This window comes from Lissotriton helveticus, chromosome 2_2, assembly GCF_964261635.1.
Source record: "Lissotriton helveticus chromosome 2_2, aLisHel1.1, whole genome shotgun sequence".
In the NCBI taxonomy this organism is placed as follows: Eukaryota; Metazoa; Chordata; class Amphibia; order Caudata; family Salamandridae; genus Lissotriton; species Lissotriton helveticus.
The window spans coordinates 241,296,434-241,316,721 of NC_136060.1; positions in this window are offsets into that span (position 1 = coordinate 241,296,434).

Genomic DNA, 20,288 nt, shown 5'->3' on the forward strand with positions numbered 1-20,288 from the left:
GTGATTAGGATTTGCACTTCCAGGTTAGCTTGTTGTTGTTGTACTATGACCCAGAGGGCCAGCTCCATTTTCTATACTGTCCTTCCAAATGTATAAGTCATGAAAAAGGCACTTTTCATCATCCGTCTGGACTATGGTTACTCACTTCTCGCCTCCATAGATGAGAAGCTGCTCTCCAAACTACAGGTAGTTCAGAACACTGCCCCATGTCTTGTTTTCAAGCTCCCCAGGGCACAGCAACTGCCCCTCTTCTTCAGTCTCTACACTGGCTACCGGTAAGAAATATAATTATTTTAAGATGTGCTGTTTAACCCACAACGCCCTCCATGGACAGAAGCCCACATATTTAGCCTCCAAACATTTGCCTTACTCCCCTCTAAGACTCTTAAGATCCCATGAAAAGGACTGGTTCAAAGTACCTAGGTTTAGAAAGGCCAGGTCAGGTATCTGTGTATACCACTCACACTCTAGGAAAGAGCTTAAGACCTACCTTTTTAACTGTGAGGTTTCTTTTGCCTTAAACCCATTGTCTTAGCCTAGCACCGAGATACCCCTTCGGGGGTAACTCAAGCACATAATAAATTAAAATAACAACATAAATAAAAGGCATTGTCATTTACAATGCCAATTGCTCAAACTCTCGCAAGTGCCAGACCTATTGCATTGCAAATGGCTGCGGAGCTCTGAGACAGAGACGACAGCAGCCATTGGAAGGCAGAGACAGTGATGCCAGGCTGTGCGTTTCAACAGTTGGAGGGGAGGGAGGCCGCTGCAGCCAAAAAAGACCTAATTTGTTAATTGCACTGCAAATGTGGCAAGATAGGAGCAAGATGTACAGCCCTGTTTACAATAGAGCTCGGTAAACCACGAGTACTGGTCTTGAGTTCTCGACTGCTCCAGCTTAACGAAAGAAATAGGGCTCACAGGCTCTCAGTAACAGCACATGTAACAGGGGCATAGAACAAAAGTCCTGTGCACACGTATGCGGGTGATGGTTTTAGTGTCAAAACCACAATTTATTAGCTTGTCTAGCAACCATAAAACAGTTTGACATCAGAATTGACTTACTGGGGATTTTTTAATCCAGATCAATACAGAATGAACAAACAGCCACCACACTGGACCTGGACCCCGAATCCACTGAGTGCGTACTGCAGTAAAACAATATGCAAAGACTGAATTGGCGAAGGCGGAGCTTGGTGCTAACCTAAGCAGCTGCACCCTGCTGAAAGTCCCATGTGGTGCTGCCCCTGAGGCCCTCAGCTCTTTCATTCTGGGGCACTCCGGCTTCTGAATCTGTGTCTGAGGTTACACGCCCCATGAGGTCCCCCATGTGGTACCCCGCAAGAAGGATTGTGGCTGATGGGACCCGCCAATAACCTGTTGATTTGATCAGGCCAGTCTGCTCTGGCTGACTCCCCCAGTGACTGCGCCCTGCCAAACGGCTCCAAGCTCATGTCCACAGGACCACTACTGCTGGCACCAAAACCCCGAAGGCACACTAACTGGGGTCTGGAGCTTCCCTAGCATGATTTGCATACGGAACAATCAGTGAGGCCTAATAGCCTATTGTGCAACCCAGAGCTGGTAGTGGACTGTCCTTGTCCTCCTCTGGGCCCAGCTGAGTTTCACCCTGGGAGGGGAGCTTAATTTGAGAGTCCTGCTCCTACTCGCAGTGCCTACACGTTTACCTGTCCAATTGCAATCCAGATGTGTTGCTCCATTTAAGCGACAATGACCCTCACAGCCACATCTCGCTCTTTCTATCTTCCTCGCAGTGGTAGCAAAAGACACTATGCTGGCCTGGAGACGGGGTGGCCTACCTTACCATGTTGGGTCTTGCATGGGCCTACAACAATGCCCTTCCTCAAGACGTGACACGAGATCGGCTCTTGAAGAGACCCACAGTGATTACCTAGATTCTGATCTGCTGTGGCTGCCAGACACCTAGCCAAGACCACACACCCTCAGTGGGTGCAGCGATCCTCCATTCAGTACAGCCGGGGAGGCCGCTCTCTGCCCAGTTCCGTGTCTGCAACGGGTCACTCTCAGATGATAAAGGGGCATGAAAGAGTGCACTGCATAGCATAAACTCATAGGCCCGCAATGCAGACATACACCACAGCCTGGCCTGAGCCTAGTAGTTATCGCCACCTCCCCATAGAAGGAGGTTCATGGACATCTGCCTTCTCTTCTGGGTACTGGACCCAGGCCCCTGGAATCACTGCATGAGTGCTCAATGGCCACAACACTGCTGAATCTAGCTGGTGGCATATGGACACACTACCCAGGCACTGCTTCCACATCTCAAGTAGCACCTCAAACCAGTGTCTTGCCACAGAGACAGTAGCTGGCCACTAGTTTACTACCTCCTGAGAAGCACCACTGTCCTCTGGATGGAGATATCCTTAATCAGACTCACTCTCTCCACATTAAACAACAAAATAACTGACCTCACTGCGGAAGTCCAATCCCTACAGACTGAGATGTCTGCCTTTCACACCCATCAAGACACCTGGATGCACAAGTGAACAAGCTGGACACTCAATACATTGCCCTACCAGATTGGGCAAGGAACTTTGGCTTCCTGCTCTGCAAAGTAACCAATCTGGAGGACAGGTCTCCCAGAGACAATATCCTCATCTTTGGAGTCCCAGACGGGTGGCGGTGGAAAACCGCATGCTGGCTTTCGGGGAGGACTTTATGCCCAAGCTACTTTATGTATGCTTTTCTAAACTTCTAAAGTTTTAATGAGTACATAGGGTCTTCTCCCACTCTATGGCACATGATAAACTTCCCTGCCTGATAATAGCTAGTTTTCTGCTCCACCCGATGCACAAACTATACTCTAGATGGCAAAGCAAATGATGACACTGCTGCTTTATGAAGGACACCTCATCTCCTGCGCCATGGACAATTCACAGGATACCAACATCAATCGCAAGAAATTCCTGATGCTCTGGCCCTGACAGTGTCATCAGCAGTAGATGCCCCAGAATGACAGATACTTACCCCCTCCATGCACATGCTCCAAGAATGCAGAGTAGCCATCCTTATCAGGTATAATCTCCCCTGCAAGTTGCTCAAGTCCTGGACTGATGACAATGGCCAATGGGCATTCACCACATTATGACTCCCTGACCATATGCTGATCCTGGACTCCCTTATTATTGGGTGGTGACTGAAATCTGGCCCCAGATCCACTTCTAAACTGGATGGGACAACTCCATGTCTATAAAGGGCTGGTTGAGCAAACCTGCACAGACTTATGTCACACCATACCTTGGTTGATAAGTGACACCTCCTCCATTCGTGGGACAGGGAATACATGTTACTCTCCTGCCTACATGGCACACAATCTACCATATACTATTTAGTCCTCCAAAGACTGCTCCTCCCCTATGTCACAGGCTGCAACATCCATGAGGCAGCATTCTTGGATCATAGTGTGCTTGGACCAAGATCTAGGTCCACCTCCCCCTCCATGTGGTGGCAGATGAGAGCCTTTGCATACACACTTCCTGAAAACAAGGATGCTGTCCAGACAAAAAACCACACCTACCTCCAAGACAACAGGGACTCAGCAGCCTTGAGTTGAGTATTGTGTGCTGCAGGGAAAGACACATGGAGGGGTGCCTAAATGAGGGACTCAGTTGAAGCTAAACTTCCATTAACACTACACAGAGTCTCCCACAAATGCTCACTTTAGAGTCCTCGGCCTTGCCAAAAATCATTTGAATGTGGTCTTCACAGCTACAGGAGAATAGGTTTTGATAAAGAGAAGCGGCAGACGCCTTCATACAGCCCCTTCACTTATCCTTCCTTATGGATGAAGGCTGGGCCCTCTTTTAAGGGGATATCACAAAAGAAGAAGTGGCAGAAAGCCATCTCGCTTCTCTTTACTTGCAAATCACAGCACACCAGGGTGCACAAGTGAACCAGATGGACACTCAATACATTGCCCTACCAGATTGGGCAAGGGACTTTGGCTTCCTCCTCTTCACAGTAACGGATCTGGAGGACAGGTCTCCCAGAGACAATATCCTCATCTTTGGAGTACCGGACTGGTGGCGGTGGAAAACCACATGCTGGCTTTCGGGGAGGACTGTATGCCCAAGCAACTTTATGTATGCTTTTCTAAACTTCTAATGTTTTAATGAGTACATAGGGTCTTCTCCCACTCTATGGCACATGATAAACTTCCCTGCCTGATAATAGCTAGATTTCTGCTCCACCAGATGCACAAACTATACTCTAGATGGCCAAGCAAATAATGACACTGCTGCTTTATGAAGGACACCGCATCTCCTGCGCCATGGACAATTCATAGGATACCCACATCAATCGCAAGAAATTCCTGATGCTCTGGCCCTGACACTGTCATCAGCAGTAGATGCCCCATAATGACAGATACTTACCCCCTCCATGCACATGCTACAAGAATGCAGAGTAGCCATCCTTTTCAGGTATAATCTCCCCTGCAAGTTGCTCAAGTCCTGGACTGATGACAATGGCCAATGGGCATTCACCGAATTATGACTCCCTGACCATACGCTGATCCTGGACTCCCTTATTATTGGGTGGTGACTGAAATCTGGCCTCAGATCCACTCCTAAACTGGATGGGACAACTCCATGCCTATAAAGATCTGATTGAGCAAACCTGCACAGACTTATGTCACACCATACCTTGGTTGATAGGTGACACCTCCTCCATTCGTGGGACAGGGAATACATGTTACTCTCCTGCCTACAATGCACACAATCCACCATATACTATTTAGTCCTCCAAAGACTGCTCCTCCCCTATGTCACAGGCTGCAACATCCTTGAGGCAGCATTCATGGATCATAGTGTGCTTGGACCAAGATCTAGGTCCACCTCCCCCTCCATGTGGTGGCAGATGAGAGCCTTTGCATACACACTTCCTGAAAACAAGGATGCTGTCCAGACAAAAATCCACACCTATCTCCAAGACAACAGGGACTCAGTAGCCTTGAGTTGAGTATTGTGTGCTGCAGAGAAAGACACATGGAGGGGTGCCTAAATGAGGGACTCAGTTGAAGCTAAACTTCCATTAACACTGCACAGAGTCTCCCACAAATGCTCACGATAGAGTCCTCGACCTTGCCAAAAATCATTTGAATGTGGTCTCACAGCTACAGGAGAATAGGTTTTGATAAAGAGAAGCGGCAGACACCTTCATACAGCCCCTTCACTTATCCTTCCTTATGGATGAAGGCTGGGCCCTCTTTGAAGGGGATATCACAAAAGAAGAAGTGGCAGAAAGCCATCTCGCTTCTCTTTACTTGCAAATCACAGCACAAAGATGGGTTCCCCAGTGAGTTGAGCAAAACAGGTAAAATAGTTCTGACCTCACTTCTGGCTCATACTTATAAGGAAGAGGAGGACGCACGTTCCTTCCGCATGATCTCCTTAACAGCCACCATCACTGTCATTCCAAAAATGAGTAAAGATTCACTAGCGTGCAGCACCTACCACCCCATTTCTCTTATTAATGTTGATCTCAAATTCTTCACCAAAATTCTAGCCATTGGGCTTGGAAAGGTGATTCCACAACTGATTTACCCCACTCAGGTGGGTTTTGTCCTGGGACGTATATTGCGTGACCACCTCCGAACACTCACACATGTCGTAAGGCACGACAAAACGATAGTCTTTGCCCCTTGATATAACTATGTAAAAAGAAGGTTGCCCAGAGATTTTCATTTTTGATTTGTGTTTTTGTATTGTTAGAGAAGTAGTTTAGCTTGGGTAGACATTGCTAATCTGGGGTGAATTTTTCTGGGCAGCATGTAAAAAAATGGCAGTTGTGTTGCTGTGATGATGTTATATTTCAGGAATCATGAGACCTATATACTTCATTTTGGTGTCAAAACATAGGTTTTGGGGGTCAAGTAGTCTTATTATTATTACTATTGGAGCTTGTAGAGCTCCAACGGAAGTGTCCCGGCGCTAGCAGCGCATCCATCCTGAGGGGAAAAGACCTGGTTGTGATGAAAAGCAGCGAGACTCCCAAGACATTCGATGCCGCTTGGTGCAAACCACCTCTAATTCACCTTAAGATTAGCGATCAAAATAGCGAGGCTGGCGCTGGAGTTGGAAGGCGAAGAACAGGTTTATTTCTCTAGAGGAGAACACATCACATCAGACACCGGGGCTATCGTCAGGAGGTGCTCTAACTGCATCTCTGTGGCATGGCCTTTTATATGCTTTTTCGTCAGTTTATTACATGGTCAAACATCCTTGGAATCCCCGCCTCAAGCTAATTCCCACACAAACCCAGCAGACATCTTCCCTCCACCCAGATCTAACAGATGATCGCTATCTCGCAGCTGGACATTCCTACAGGCTCTAAAACATGTGGGATCGGTTAGATCTAAGGGGTCATGTCACTGATTAAATTCCGGCCCCTTTGTTGGTGAAGCAAGTTCTGTCGTATGTGGGTAATAAACTATGTCCACAGGGGTCGGTTAGTGCCTGGGACCAGATTGAGTGGCCAGGTGCAGGGAAGGAGGTTATAAAAGGGGGCTTGCCTGTGCGTAGAGAATGAAAGGATGAGCAGGTTGGGTGTGGGAAGTGACTCCGGGGCATTGTCATGTTGACAAGGTTTTACGACCCTGGTACATGTGTTCAGGTTTAGTCAGAGCGCGGGGGGGGATGATAGCGAGGTCGGGTGACTCACAGGTGACCAGCAGAGTATGAAATGGCCACGATGTCTAAAATGGTTGCTGCTTACGCGCACGTAAAGGCCTTCGCTAAGCAAGATGGTGTCGGCAATGTTCATATTTGTCGTTTTATTTTCTACATTCCTCCATTTGAACATAGTCCAGCTAGCTTGCTAGTCTATCTCAATGTCCATAATGTCCTGTATCTCTCGATCGTTTATTACTCGCGTCTTCATGATATCAGTGTCCATAGTCTTAGGGTGCAAGGAGTTCAGGCAAATAGAACGCAACGGTGGTATACAATGCATCCCCAAACAACAACCACATATTATTAATATTGGAACCAAGAGGATCATCATTATTTTCCAGCCCCATTCTTTCAAAATGCCCCAAAACCAGCTTCCAGGTGTCCAAGTCTCTGACTCCTAATGGATTTCTGATGCCAGCCGGGGGAGGTGTTCAATTGCCTTGAAAACAGAGGATGAGTTGTCAGGGACGTAAGTACAGCAACTGGCTCCGATGATGCGGCATGCTCCTCCACGGTCCGCTAGTACCACATCTAGAACAATGCGGTTCTGTAAAGCTACCAGGCGGACCACCTGAAGCTCAGCTGTGTTGTTGGTGAGGATGCCAGCAGTGACGTTCAAGACTGTTTCAACTGCTTGAGTTAGGTGCAGGATAGCTCGGCTGTTCGCCATCGGACCCCATGGCGGGACGAGTCCTTTTGATGCATCGAGGAACTGTGATGTGGTGTAGTCCGCTTGCTCTGTGTCTTTGGAACGCCTTTCTCTGTGATGGTCTGCAGGTGCTGTGTAGGTTGGAGGCAGAACAAAAGCGATGTAGCACATGCCCCCCCCCGCCTTTTGGGAGCCAGGTGTAGGCTTTGGTACCACAGATGAAGTACATGTTGGTGATACAACAAATGAAGGGGGGTCGGCAGTGTTCAGAGTCTTCGTTATTTGGCAAGAGCTGTGACCCATGATCTTAGTCCCCATGGCCTTCGATGCAGACAAGGCCTGAAACGTTCACCACAGATAGGGCCACTGTCAGAGTTGCAGCAGTTCGTTTCTTTAGATAGGAAAAGGTAGGTCTGGCTGGGTTGTTGTACACTTGCGTTTCAACTCGTTATTTGGCGGGCATGTTCATTGGAGAGGTTGCTTTTGAAGTCAGAGGGCAGAAGGGAGCGGATGTTCTTCCCGTTTTGTTCAGCCAGAACTCATTGTAAAATTGTTTGATTGTCCCATCGGATGTGGCATTGTCTTTGTAGCTCTCTTGCAGGAGCATTAACCAGGCGAGGTAAGATCCATGAACAGAAAAGGGTGAAGGGATGAAAGGAATGGAATCTTCAGTGGCACGAGGAAGAAACCCACAGATCCAACAGTTCATGGCATTTGCGGCAAGATTGTGCTGTTGCAATAGTTGTACGAAAGAATTATTCCAGAATTCTTTGCGTCGTTCTCGGAGGCGTGGTGACAGTGACACCAGATAGTGTTCTTTCTTGGTGGTGGGTTGCATGGTGGGTGACATTGTCCTGTAAGCGGGAGCACTCTCTTCAATGATCCAGACTGTGACCATCAGCAAGAGGCAGGTGAGAGATGCTGCCAGGAGGGTTATTGTCTTTGTACTGTGAAATTTGGCAAGTTTGGAGTCGTCGCCGTGGTTCTTCGGTCGTCCGGGTTCTTCCATCACCTTCAATAGGCTCGAAGACTGGTAGGACCACATACTTTCGTCTAGCGTTTCTCCTGGTAGAATTTGTAGTGTTAGCTACCGTTCTGAGACTTTTGACTTAGTTAGTGGCCTGCTTGTCGGAGCACTCTCCTTTCGTCGATCTCAAATTGTACCCTTTCTTGGATGGTACCGTGGGGTCGGGAAACTCTGCCAGTTCAATTGTCTCTGTCTGTGGGTAGCAACTTAAGGCTGGTCGGTCTTTTGTCAGGAGCTCTTCTTGGCTGTTCACTTCTTTGGGGGCCGTCAGTTTCGGAGATATCTTCTTACAGTGGTGCGCATGGAGCCAGTTTCTTTTTACTTCCACTCGAAGGGCAGTTCGGGTGGTGATCAAGGGCCCGATGTAGGTAAATTAGATTTACCAATTCATAAATACCGAATTTTACTGATTCGGTATTCATGAATCGGTAAATCTAATGTAGGTAATTATTCTGTAAAAATACCGAATTGGTAGAATTCGGTATTTACCGATTCTGTAATTACCGAATCGGTATTTGTCACTGATTCCTATGGGCCTTGAAGCCCATAGGAATCAATGGCAAATACCGATTCGGTAATTACAGAGTCGGTAAAATGACCAATTTGCCAAGGGGGACAGGGTGTCACTTTGACACCCTGTTGCACCCCTGTTCCTGGCTTGTGTGCCATGTGACACACAAACATGCCCTTAGGGCATGCCACAGGTGTACATGCACAGATGTGCATGTACACTAGAGTTCGTTATTTACCATGCAATAGTATTAAATGGTAAATACCGAATCGGTAATGGCCTGTGGCACTGTTTTCAGTGCCACCTACATCTGTATTTACCGATTCTGTAAATTTACCGATTCGGTATTTTACAGAATCTGTAAATTTACCGAATCGGTAAATATACAGATTCTGTATATTTTGAGGCCCCTACATCTCCATTAGCAAATACCGGTCGGTAACGGCCGTAATCGGCCATTACTGACCGGTATTTGCCGACCTACATCTGGCCCTAAGACTTGCCAGGGGCCAGTCCACCTGCATTCCAGACTCTTCGACCTCTGAAAATTTTGCGTCAGCATGAAGTCCCCAGGCTTGATATCGTGTCCTGGGCCCCTGGATACGTCTGGTATGGCTTGCTGCGCCTGTTGGTGGATAAGTGTTAGTTTGTTCGTTAATTTGTACAAATAGTCAGACATTAGTATGTCCGGGACATCATTAATAGAGGTTGGCTTTCGTGCCACCCAAATGTTCATAGGCCTGCCGAAGACTACTTCGTAAGGAGTCAGTCGGTGTTTGGTTGTGGTGGAGCGCATTGACAGCAATGCCAGTGGGAGGGCGTCGGGCCATTTCAACCCATTCGTGGCGACTATTTTTGCTAGCTTCAGTTTTAGCGTGGCGTTGTGTCTCTCTACCAGGCCCGCTGATTGGGGGTAGAAAACCGCATGGAACTTTTGCTTTCAGTATGTTCTGTATAACTTCTGCCACGAAGTGGGGGCCATTGTCGCTCCATAAAATTCTACTAAGGCCATATCGGGGGAAGAACTCTTTCAGTAATACCTTCGCTGTAGCTAAGGCGGTGTTGTCACGGGTGGTGTAGGCCTCCACCCATTTGCTAAAGGCGCACACGATCACTAGTACGTTTTTCAGGCCATGGCACCTCTCTAGCTGGATGTAGTCCATTTGGAGGACTTCAAAGGGGTGATCAGGGACTCCAAACCCTCCCCGTGGTACTACGGTCCCTTTCCCTGTGTTGTGTTGCAGGCATACTATGCATTGCTGTACTAGGCGTTTTACTGATTCCGCTATATTGCTGTTATGCCATACTCTGGTGATCAGTTCGGTCATGGGGGCAGATCCTATGTGTGCTGGTAAATGTGCCATGGTCAATATGGGGATCAGAAAGGCATTAGGTAGCAGCCATTTGTTTCCGTCTTTTGTCCTCCAGCAGCCTTCCTCGTCTTTCAGTCCCACACGAGCCCATTCAGTCAGTTCGTCCTGTGTGCCTGTCATTTGTATGTCCCTTACAGTCGTTCTAGCGTCAGTCCATTGTTCTGCTTGTGACCTGGTCACGAACATTCATGTCGTGGTTCTGTCTGGGATGGGGCAGTGAGATAAATAACGGTGATGGATCAAGCCCTGATCTTTGGACTGGGTAAGAGTGGTCTGCTTAATTCAGACACTCTGTTCATCACCACCCCCTTTTCTGTATCGTTTTTGGCCACTATAGGTGTGGCAGGGTATACTCAGACATGAGTCCCTTTCTCACTGCTCCATCAGGATTCAAGCAAGCCGGGCCGAAGAGGCTGAAATGCCAGAAACCGGTCCCCGGTAGCTTGTCTCCTTTCTGGTGAAGAATTGGCTTGGTAGTTTGGTCTGCCCTGTTCCCATGATGCACTGGGCCAGGGACAGACTAATTTGCATATAGCCAGGTTCTGAGCTGGGATGGGGCAGTGAGATAAATAACGGTGATGGATCAAGCCCTGATCTTTGGACTGGGTAAGAGTGGTCTGCTTAATTCAGACACTCTGTTCATCACCACCCCCTTTTCTGTATCGTTTTTGGCCACTATAGGTGTGGCAGGGTATACTCAGACATGAGTCCCTTTCTCACTGCTCCATCAGGATTCAAGCAAGCCGGGCCGAAGAGGCTGAAATGCCAGAAACCGGTCCCCGGTAGATTGTCTCCTTTCTGGTGAAGAATTGGCTTGGTAGTTTGGTCTGCCCTGTTCCCATGATGCACTGGGCCAGGGACAGACTAATTTGCATATAGCCAGGTTCTGAGCTGGGATGGGGCAGTGAGATAAATAACGGTGATGGATCAAGCCCTGATCTTTGGACTGGGTAAGAGTGGTCTGCTTAATTCAGACACTCTGTTCATCACCACCCCCTTTTCTGTATCGTTTTTGGCCACTATAGGTGTGGCAGGGTATACTCAGACATGAGTCCCTTTCTCACTGCTCCATCAGGATTCAAGCAAGCCGGGCCGAAGAGGCTGAAATGCCAGAAACCGGTCCCCGGTAGCTTGTCTCCTTTCTGGTGAAGAATTGGCTTGGTAGTTTGGTCTGCCCTGTTCCCATGATGCACTGGGCCAGGGACAGACTAATTTGCATATAGCCAGGTTCTGAGCTGGGATGGGGCAGTGAGATAAATAACGGTGATGGATCAAGCCCTGATCTTTGGACTGGGTAAGAGTGGTCTGCTTAATTCAGACACTCTGTTCATCACCACCCCCTTTTCTGTATCGTTTTTGGCCACTATAGGTGTGGCAGGGTATACTCAGACATGAGTCCCTTTCTCACTGCTCCATCAGGATTCAAGCAAGCCGGGCCGAAGAGGCTGAAATGCCAGAAACCGGTCCCCGGTAGCTTGTCTCCTTTCTGGTGAAGAATTGGCTTGGTAGTTTGGTCTGCCCTGTTCCCATGATGCACTGGGCCAGGGACAGACTAATTTGCATATAGCCAGGTTCTGAGCTGGGATGGGGCAGTGAGATAAATAACGGTGATGGATCAAGCCCTGATCTTTGGACTGGGTAAGAGTGGTCTGCTTAATTCAGACACTCTGTTCATCACCACCCCCTTTTCTGTATCGTTTTTGGCCACTATAGGTGTGGCAGGGTATACTCAGACATGAGTCCCTTTCTCACTGCTCCATCAGGATTCAAGCAAGCCGGGCCGAAGAGGCTGAAATGCCAGAAACCGGTCCCCGGTAGCTTGTCTCCTTTCTGGTGAAGAATTGGCTTGGTAGTTTGGTCTGCCCTGTTCCCATGATGCACTGGGCCAGGGACAGACTAATTTGCATATAGCCAGGTTCTGAGCTGGGATGGGGCAGTGAGATAAATAACGGTGATGGATCAAGCCCTGATCTTTGGACTGGGTAAGAGTGGTCTGCTTAATTCAGACACTCTGTTCATCACCACCCCCTTTTCTGTATCGTTTTTGGCCACTATAGGTGTGGCAGGGTATACTCAGACATGAGTCCCTTTCTCACTGCTCCATCAGGATTCAAGCAAGCCGGGCCGAAGAGGCTGAAATGCCAGAAACCGGTCCCCGGTAGCTTGTCTCCTTTCTGGTGAAGAATTGGCTTGGTAGTTTGGTCTGCCCTGTTCCCATGATGCACTGGGCCAGGGACAGACTAATTTGCATATAGCCAGGTTCTGAGCTGGGATGGGGCAGTGAGATAAATAACGGTGATGGATCAAGCCCTGATCTTTGGACTGGGTAAGAGTGGTCTGCTTAATTCAGACACTCTGTTCATCACCACCCCCTTTTCTGTATCGTTTTTGGCCACTATAGGTGTGGCAGGGTATACTCAGGCATGAGTCCCTTTCTCACTGCTCCATCAGGATTCAAGCAAGCCGGGCCGAAGAGGCTGAAATGCCAGAAACCGGTCCCCGGTAGCTTGTCTCCTTTCTGGTGAAGAATTGGCTTGGTAGTTTGGTCTGCCCTGTTCCCATGATGCACTGGGCCAGGGACAGACTAATTTGCATATAGCCAGGTTCTGAGCTGGGATGGGGCAGTGAGATAAATAACGGTGATGGATCAAGCCCTGATCTTTGGACTGGGTAAGAGTGGTCTGCTTAATTCAGACACTCTGTTCATCACCACCCCCTTTTCTGTATCGTGGTTCTGTCTTGGGCTGTGGCTCGGGCAGTACTGTCGACTAGTGCGTTTCCCTGTCAAATGAAGACAATCACTGTCTCATGTGCCTGGCATTTAATCACTGCCAACTGCTTGGGGAGGAGGACTGCTTCTGTCAATGCGGAGACTAGATCTCCATGTTGGATTGGTGTGCCGTGTGAAGTCAGGAACCCTCTTTCTCTCCACAGGAGCCCAAAATGGTGAACCACACGAAGGCGTACTGGCTGTCGGTGTATAAGTTTACTGTCGTACCAGCTGCTAAAATACATGCTCGCGTGAGGGCAATGAGATCAGCTGCTTGGGCAGATCGTTGGGCAATGCGGGCTATCTCTAGGATGGTTCGGGCTGTGGTAAAGGCATATGCAGCTGAGGTGGTGCCATTGGGAAGTTTGATGCACGAACCGTCTACCCATAGTTCCCCATCTTGTTCTGAAAAGGCAATGTCTCTGAGATCCACTCTACTCTTGGTTTGTTCGTCAGCGAGGGTCACACAGTCGTGCAGGGGAGTCACACCAGGTCATTTTAGGGTAGAGCTAACAATGTGACAGGATTGAGAGTGGTGCATCGCTTCAGAGTGATGTGTGGTGCTAGCAAGGTCAACTCGTAACCTGTCAGTCGTGCGCTGGTCAAGTGTTGTGTTTTGGTCTGGTTCAGTAGCGCGTCGACTGCATGGGGTACTAACACAGTGATAGGATTGGAGAGCACTATTCCTTAGCTCTGGCATATGGATACTGCTGCAGCTGCCACAGCGCGCAAACACACTGGCAACGCTCTAGCTACTGGGTCGAGGGTGGCAGAGTAATATGCACAAGGGCGATGTTTGTGACCAAATGATTGCACTAAGACGGACAATGCACATCCCTCCCTTTCATGTGTGTAGAGGAAGAATGGTTTGGAGTAGTCTGGGGTTCCTAGAACAGTTGCCGGACAAAGGGCATCTCGCAATTCTCTGAATGCGGACTGGCATTCGGGTGTCCAGGGGAAAGATGAGGGGGTGTCTTTGACTAGGAGGGAGAGAAGGGGTTTGACAATGAGGCTAAAGCTCGGTAACCACTGTCGGCAGAAGGAGGTGAGGCCTATCAGAGGGCGGACTGATTCTTGGGAACAGGAATGTCTAGAATTGCCTGGATCCTGTCGGGTGTGAGTTTCCTCCCGTCTTTCGATAAGAGGTGAGCTAAATATGTTATCTGTGGTTTGCAGAACTGCAATTTCTTTCGAGAAACTTTGTGGCCATTTTCTGAAAGGAAGTGTAGGAGTTGGATGGTGGCTGTGACGGCTAGTGGAGTGGTGTCTGCTACTAGAAGGATATCGTCTACATACTGTATCAACACCACCCAGTCTGGTAATTGAACGGCATCTTACTGTCTTTTGAGTGTCTGGCTATAGATGCTCGGGCTCTCTGTGTACCCCTGGGGTGCTCTACAAAATCTATACGAACGAGAATTTAGGGTAAATCCAAAAAGATAGCGGCTGTCCTCGTGTATAGGTATGGAAAAGAAGGCGTTCTTGAGGTCAATCACGGTGAAGGTGGTGGCAGTGGAGGGGATTAATGTCAAAATTGTTGTGATGTCAGAAACTACTGGGTATTGTGGTACTTCAATTTTGTTTACCTCCCGCAGGTCAATGATGAAGCGGTAGGCTTTCGCGTCTCCCTCTCCCTGTCTCTTTACAATCGGTAGTATAGGACTGTTACAAATGTTGCTCACTACTTCCTCTACCACCCCTGCCTCTACCAAAGAGTGTATGATCTCTGTCAGTGCTTTCTCACCCTCTGGCGATATTTTGTACTGTGGTACCTTCGGTAGGGTTGTGTCCTGTCGTATTGTTACGTGTACTGGGTCAATCATCATTCGTCCTACGTCTGAATCAGCCCTAGCCCATAAGTGTGATGGCAAAGTGTCTAGTAGGGATGCGTCAGTCTCGGAGATGGAAAACATGTACTGAAAAGGTTTCTTTCTATGGCGTTGAGGGTTGTCATACAGGATGACACGCACTCCGTCCGGTGAGCATCTGATAATCGCATGGAAGTGTTTCAAAAGGTCGAGACCCATAATGGTGTCCAGGGTGTTGGAGGAGAGAAGGAATGTTGTGTCAATAATATTGTTTTCAAGATTAAAAGGCATCGGTCTGGACAAAGGGTTGGTGGAGGGCGTACCATCAAATCCTATTGAAGTCACATGTGAGCCAGACAAGGGTGCCCTTGGAATCAGTCGTTTGGATAGTGCACTACGTGTTGCTCGTGTCTACCAAAAATGGCGACTTTGTGCCCAGGACCTTTGCGGTAACATAAGGGCCTTGCTGATCAACATAGAGCTCGACTGGATCCCTCCCTTTCCCTTGGCTGTCCTACGCGAAGTCGTACGTGTAGTCGTAATCTGACTGTTGGTACTGGTTCTATCTTGGGTGATCAAATGCGCTCGCCCTTCCTGGCCTTTCCTCGCTAGCTCTCCCACATCCTCTTCCTCTCTGTCCACTTACTATTTCCCTCGCCCCTCTGCCCCTAGCGATTCCTAACAGGATCGGGCATTGGGACTTTCAGTGTCCGTACTCCTTACAAAACGCGCATTGATCCTGTCCTAGGTCTTGACGTCCTGTATATGGTGTCGATGAACTATTTCTGGGCGGCTGCGCTCTAGGGGTATTCTGCTGGTATCCTTCCTTATATAGCTCCCTTCCTGTATTCACCCCTTGAAGTTGCGCTTTCATTAGCCTATCCCTGAAGTCCTTCTTTTTCTTTTCTGTAGCCCTATCATTTTCATTTTTCTGGTGTTCATAGTACTGGGCCATCTGGAGGATGGCCGCTAGTTTAGAGGCTGCCCAACTGCTTTCGCTGGTCTGCAGCTTCTGTGATACGTCCGGCAGCAGTCCCTTAACATAATTCTGTACAAACAAGTGGTGTCCAGTTGCAGTGGACATGTATTGTCTGCTGTAATCGGAGAACACTGTTTCGAATCTGGAGAAATACTCCGAGATATCTTTTTGTGGTTACTGGCGGCACGCTGTTACTATGGACCAGTCTATCTTTTTCTCCGGTATCAGTGTTTTTACCTTCTGCACTATTTTATAAGGGAGGTCCAATATAGCTTTAACTGGTTTTTGGCCAGGATTCCACTGTTTATCTAATGTGCTGAGTTGTTCCCAGGTATGACCGAGCAATTCTGCGTGGTCTATCCTCCTAATCTGCTTCCACACATCAGCTGGCAAACATAACCCGAAGAACAGGTCAATGTCGGCAAGTGTCATTATTGTGGACCCCAGAGCAGTACCTAGTTCTGTGTAAAAGGCGGTGGGATTCTTTCGGAAATCTGGAAGAGATTTACGGAATGTCAAGATATCCTGTCTGTCCCATGGCTGATACACCCAATTGTAGACCACCCTTCCTCTAGCATCTTGGTGTTTTATATCGTCGTTATTCCATTGTCCTCCAGGAGGAACCCAATAAGGGACAGCTTCTTTTATCGGCATCATGCTATCTGGTTTTTCTATCGGGGGTCCTGCTATTTTAGATGTCCTGTCCTTATTTACCTGTCCTGGTTCTATGAGATGACGGAATACTTCTAGTGTGGATGAAAAGAATTCTATCATATAGTTGTCGCCTTCATCTCCAGTGTCTACTTTCCTTTAAAGAGCCACTAGTCGCTCGGGCCCTACATCCTGGTATTTCTCTTCATACCCAGTAAAGGTGTGGTAACAGAGGCGCACAATAAAGTATCGTTTGTGGTTTTCGACATAGGAGTTGCATATGTCAGTTACATATTCTTCTGTCTCTTTCCTATCCATGAGGGATTTAACTATTTTATCAATGCCTGTTCGCTCGTTTTTATTTAATCGCAGGACCCTAGGCAACCCTCTTTCCTTTGATTTTATTTCTACTACTGTATCTTTTGATGGGGCATTTGGTGCAAGAGACTCGGTTGGCACAGAGGCGGTGGGGACCGAGACAATTGTGCCATCTTTGGCTATATTTTGGGGTTCCTGGCGTTGTACTACAGGATGAGTAGGGGCGTAAGAAGGTGGCATGTAGATGATCGGTGGGCCTAATAACAAATTGTCATCTACTCTTTGTTTCACCGGTAACTCGGGGTAAAGAGTCGAGGGCGTTCTAACAGGGTATTGACCTGAAATCTTTGACTCTTGTTCCTTTCAATCGGTTTCTCTTTCTTTTATGTCTTCTTTTACCTTTTTACAAGCTTGCTGAGCTGATTTTTGCATTTCTTTCTCTAATCTAGCTTCGTTTCTTTTCTTTCATTGGGCTGCTTCTTTCTGCCAGAAAACCAAAGTTGTCAAGCATGGCTGGCTTAGCTTTCCTTTTGTGGAGAGCTATTTCTAAGTTTTCTATTTTAGCGAGATCAAAAGATCCCGTCAGTGGCCACTGATTTACCCGGTCCTTACTAGTGTATTTGTGCCATAGTTTGCTATAAGCAACAATGGCTACTCCATATTTAACATACATGTCCTTTTATGGGGTGCCTTCCGGCAGTGCTGGATGACTGACCTCTAACAAACGGTGCGTTCCAAAACAATCAAACAATTTTGAGAAGACAGGCATGACGTACAAGCGGTCAATATAAATATGTCAATAGGTCGTGGACAAAGGTCCACACTACCTGCCCTTCGCTGCCTGCAGAGAGGGAATATTCCTATTTTGTTTGCAAGCAGGGAATGTCTCAATTACTACCAATAACTTCAAAGAGCGGAATACTAGTATTCGAGCATACAATTTAAATACAATCAGACAATCAGTTTTGTTGTATATCATGACCTTACCCGGACCGTTATGGACAGTTTCTTCGTCGTCCCCTTCCAGCGCCCGTTTGTCCTCTCACTCCAACAATGCAGCATTCCTGTAAGTTCCCAGTCAGGACCGCAGGTCACTCAAGAGAGGTCTGTTCGGAACCAGTGAAGTTCAGTTGATCGGCCGCCAGACGAGGGTCTCTTTCAGGCAGGTGCACTTCCCGATTGTTTAGATGTTCACTCCGTCGTTAGGACCTCTCTCACTGGACCCACGTGTCGCTGATGGGCCCGACGTTGGTGCGCCAATTGATGAAAAGCAGCGAGACTCCCAAGACTTTCGATGCCGCTTGGTGCAAACCACCTCTAATTCACCTTAGATTAGCGATCAAAATAACGAGGCAGGCGCAGGAGTTGGAAGGCGAAGAACAGGTTTATTTCTCTAGAGGAGAACACATCACATGAGACACCAGGGCTATCGTCAGGAGGGGATCTAACTGCATCTCTGTGGCATGGCCTTTTATATGCTTTTTCACCAGTTTATTACATGGTCAAACATCCTTTGAATCCCCGCCTCAAGCTAGTTTCCACACAAACCCAGCAGCAATCTTCCCTCCACCCAGATCTAACAGATGATCGCTATCTCACAGCTGGACATTCCGACAGGCTGTAAAACATGTGGGATCGGTCAGATCTAAGGGGTCGTGTCACTGTTTAAATTCCGGCCCCTTTGTTTGTGAAGCAAGTTCTGTCGTATGTGGGTAATAAACTATGTCCACATGGGTCAGTTAGTGCCTGGGACCAGATTGAGGGGCCTGGTGCAGGAAAGGAGGTTATAAAAGGGGGCTTGCCTGTGCGTGGAGGATGAATGGATGAGCAGGTTTTACGACCCTGGTACATGTGTTCAGGTTTAGTCAGAGCACGGGGGGTGATAGCGAGGTCGGGGTGACTCACAGGTGCCCAGCAGAGTATGAAATGGCCGCAATGTCTAAAATGGTTGCTGCTTACGTGCACGTAAAGGTCTTCGCTAAGCAAGATGGCGTCGGCAATGTTCATATTTGTCGTTTTATTTTCTACAGTTGGACTGTTGGATCTAGGGAAGGCTGAATAGCCATGTTTTTAATGCTTTCCTAAACATGGTTTCCGAGTTAATTTTTCTCAGGTGGTCAGGCATGGAATTCCATAAGGTAGCGGCTTTCACCGAGAAAGAACGGCCCCCGATCCTAGCCTTTGCAAAACGGGGAGTCATCAGAAGATTCTGACCATTGGATCTGAGTGCTCTGGATTGGCTATATTTGTGAAGTCTGCTTCAGGTATTGAGGACCAGTCCCTCTAACTGCTCTATGTGCAAAGACCAGAGCTTTGAATTCCACACTTCCCTTTACCGGGAGCCAGTGTAGACTGCGCAAGTGGGGGGTAATATCATGTCCTAGTAACACATTCCTAATTAACCTGGCTGCCGTGTTTTGAATAAGCTGTAGTCTCCTGATCAAGTACTCTGGAAGGCCACAGTAGAGGCACTTGGCATAGTCAATTTGAGAGGTGACTAATGCATGTACTACTGACTTCCTGCAATCCATGAGCAGGAAGTGAAGGAATCTTCGCAGAGCCTGTAGTTTCCAGAAACAACATGAGGAGACAGGAGCAATTTGCATCTTGCCAGTGAGTTGAGAGTCAAACTTGAACCCTAGGTTCCTGGCAGAGGCAATTTTTAGCGGAGGCGGATTTAGCTCAGTCGGCCACCACAGTGCAGACAGGGGTGGAGTAGATTGATTAAGACCTCCATCTTATCGGTGTTTAATTTTAGACAGCTGTCCATCATCCATGATGAGATATTTAAAAGACACTGTCTAAAAATGGCGAAAGCTGTCTCGTTGTGTTCTCTAAAAGAGAACACCAGTTGTGTGTCGTCGGCATACGCGACAACTTTCACCCCACTTTGCTCAACAATTGCTGCGAGGGGAGTAAGATAGACATTGAAAAGTGTGGGGCTCAGAGCCGAGCCCTGAGGAACACCACACTTCAGGTTGCTGGAACTAGAGACATGGGGATGAAGAATCACTTGTTGAGAGCGACCCTCAATAAATGAAAGGAACCATGCCAAAACAGTTCCCGTCACTCTTAAATGATGGAGTCTGTTCAGGAGAATCCTATGTGACATTGTGTCAAAGGCTGCGGACAAATCCAACAGCACCAACATTGCACAGCTACCCTGATCTAAGGTTTCATGGATCGATTCGACCACTTCAAGCAGAGCTGTCTCCGTGTTGTAACTCAACCTTAATCGAGACTGAGAATCGTGAAGATGGTTGTTTGATTCCAGGTAGTCTGAAAGTTGTCTCTGGAGTTGTCTTATAGAGCCAACTCCTCATAGCAATCCTTACATCATTTTCCAAAATGGCTGCTCTATAATGATGTGTTTTAGCCATCATATTGGTAATTTATTTTAATGTTGTTTTTTGTTTCAGATTTTCCGTTGACTTAAATTCATAAACATGAGCGAAGCAGGTGGTAGCAGAGGATCTTTACCTCCTG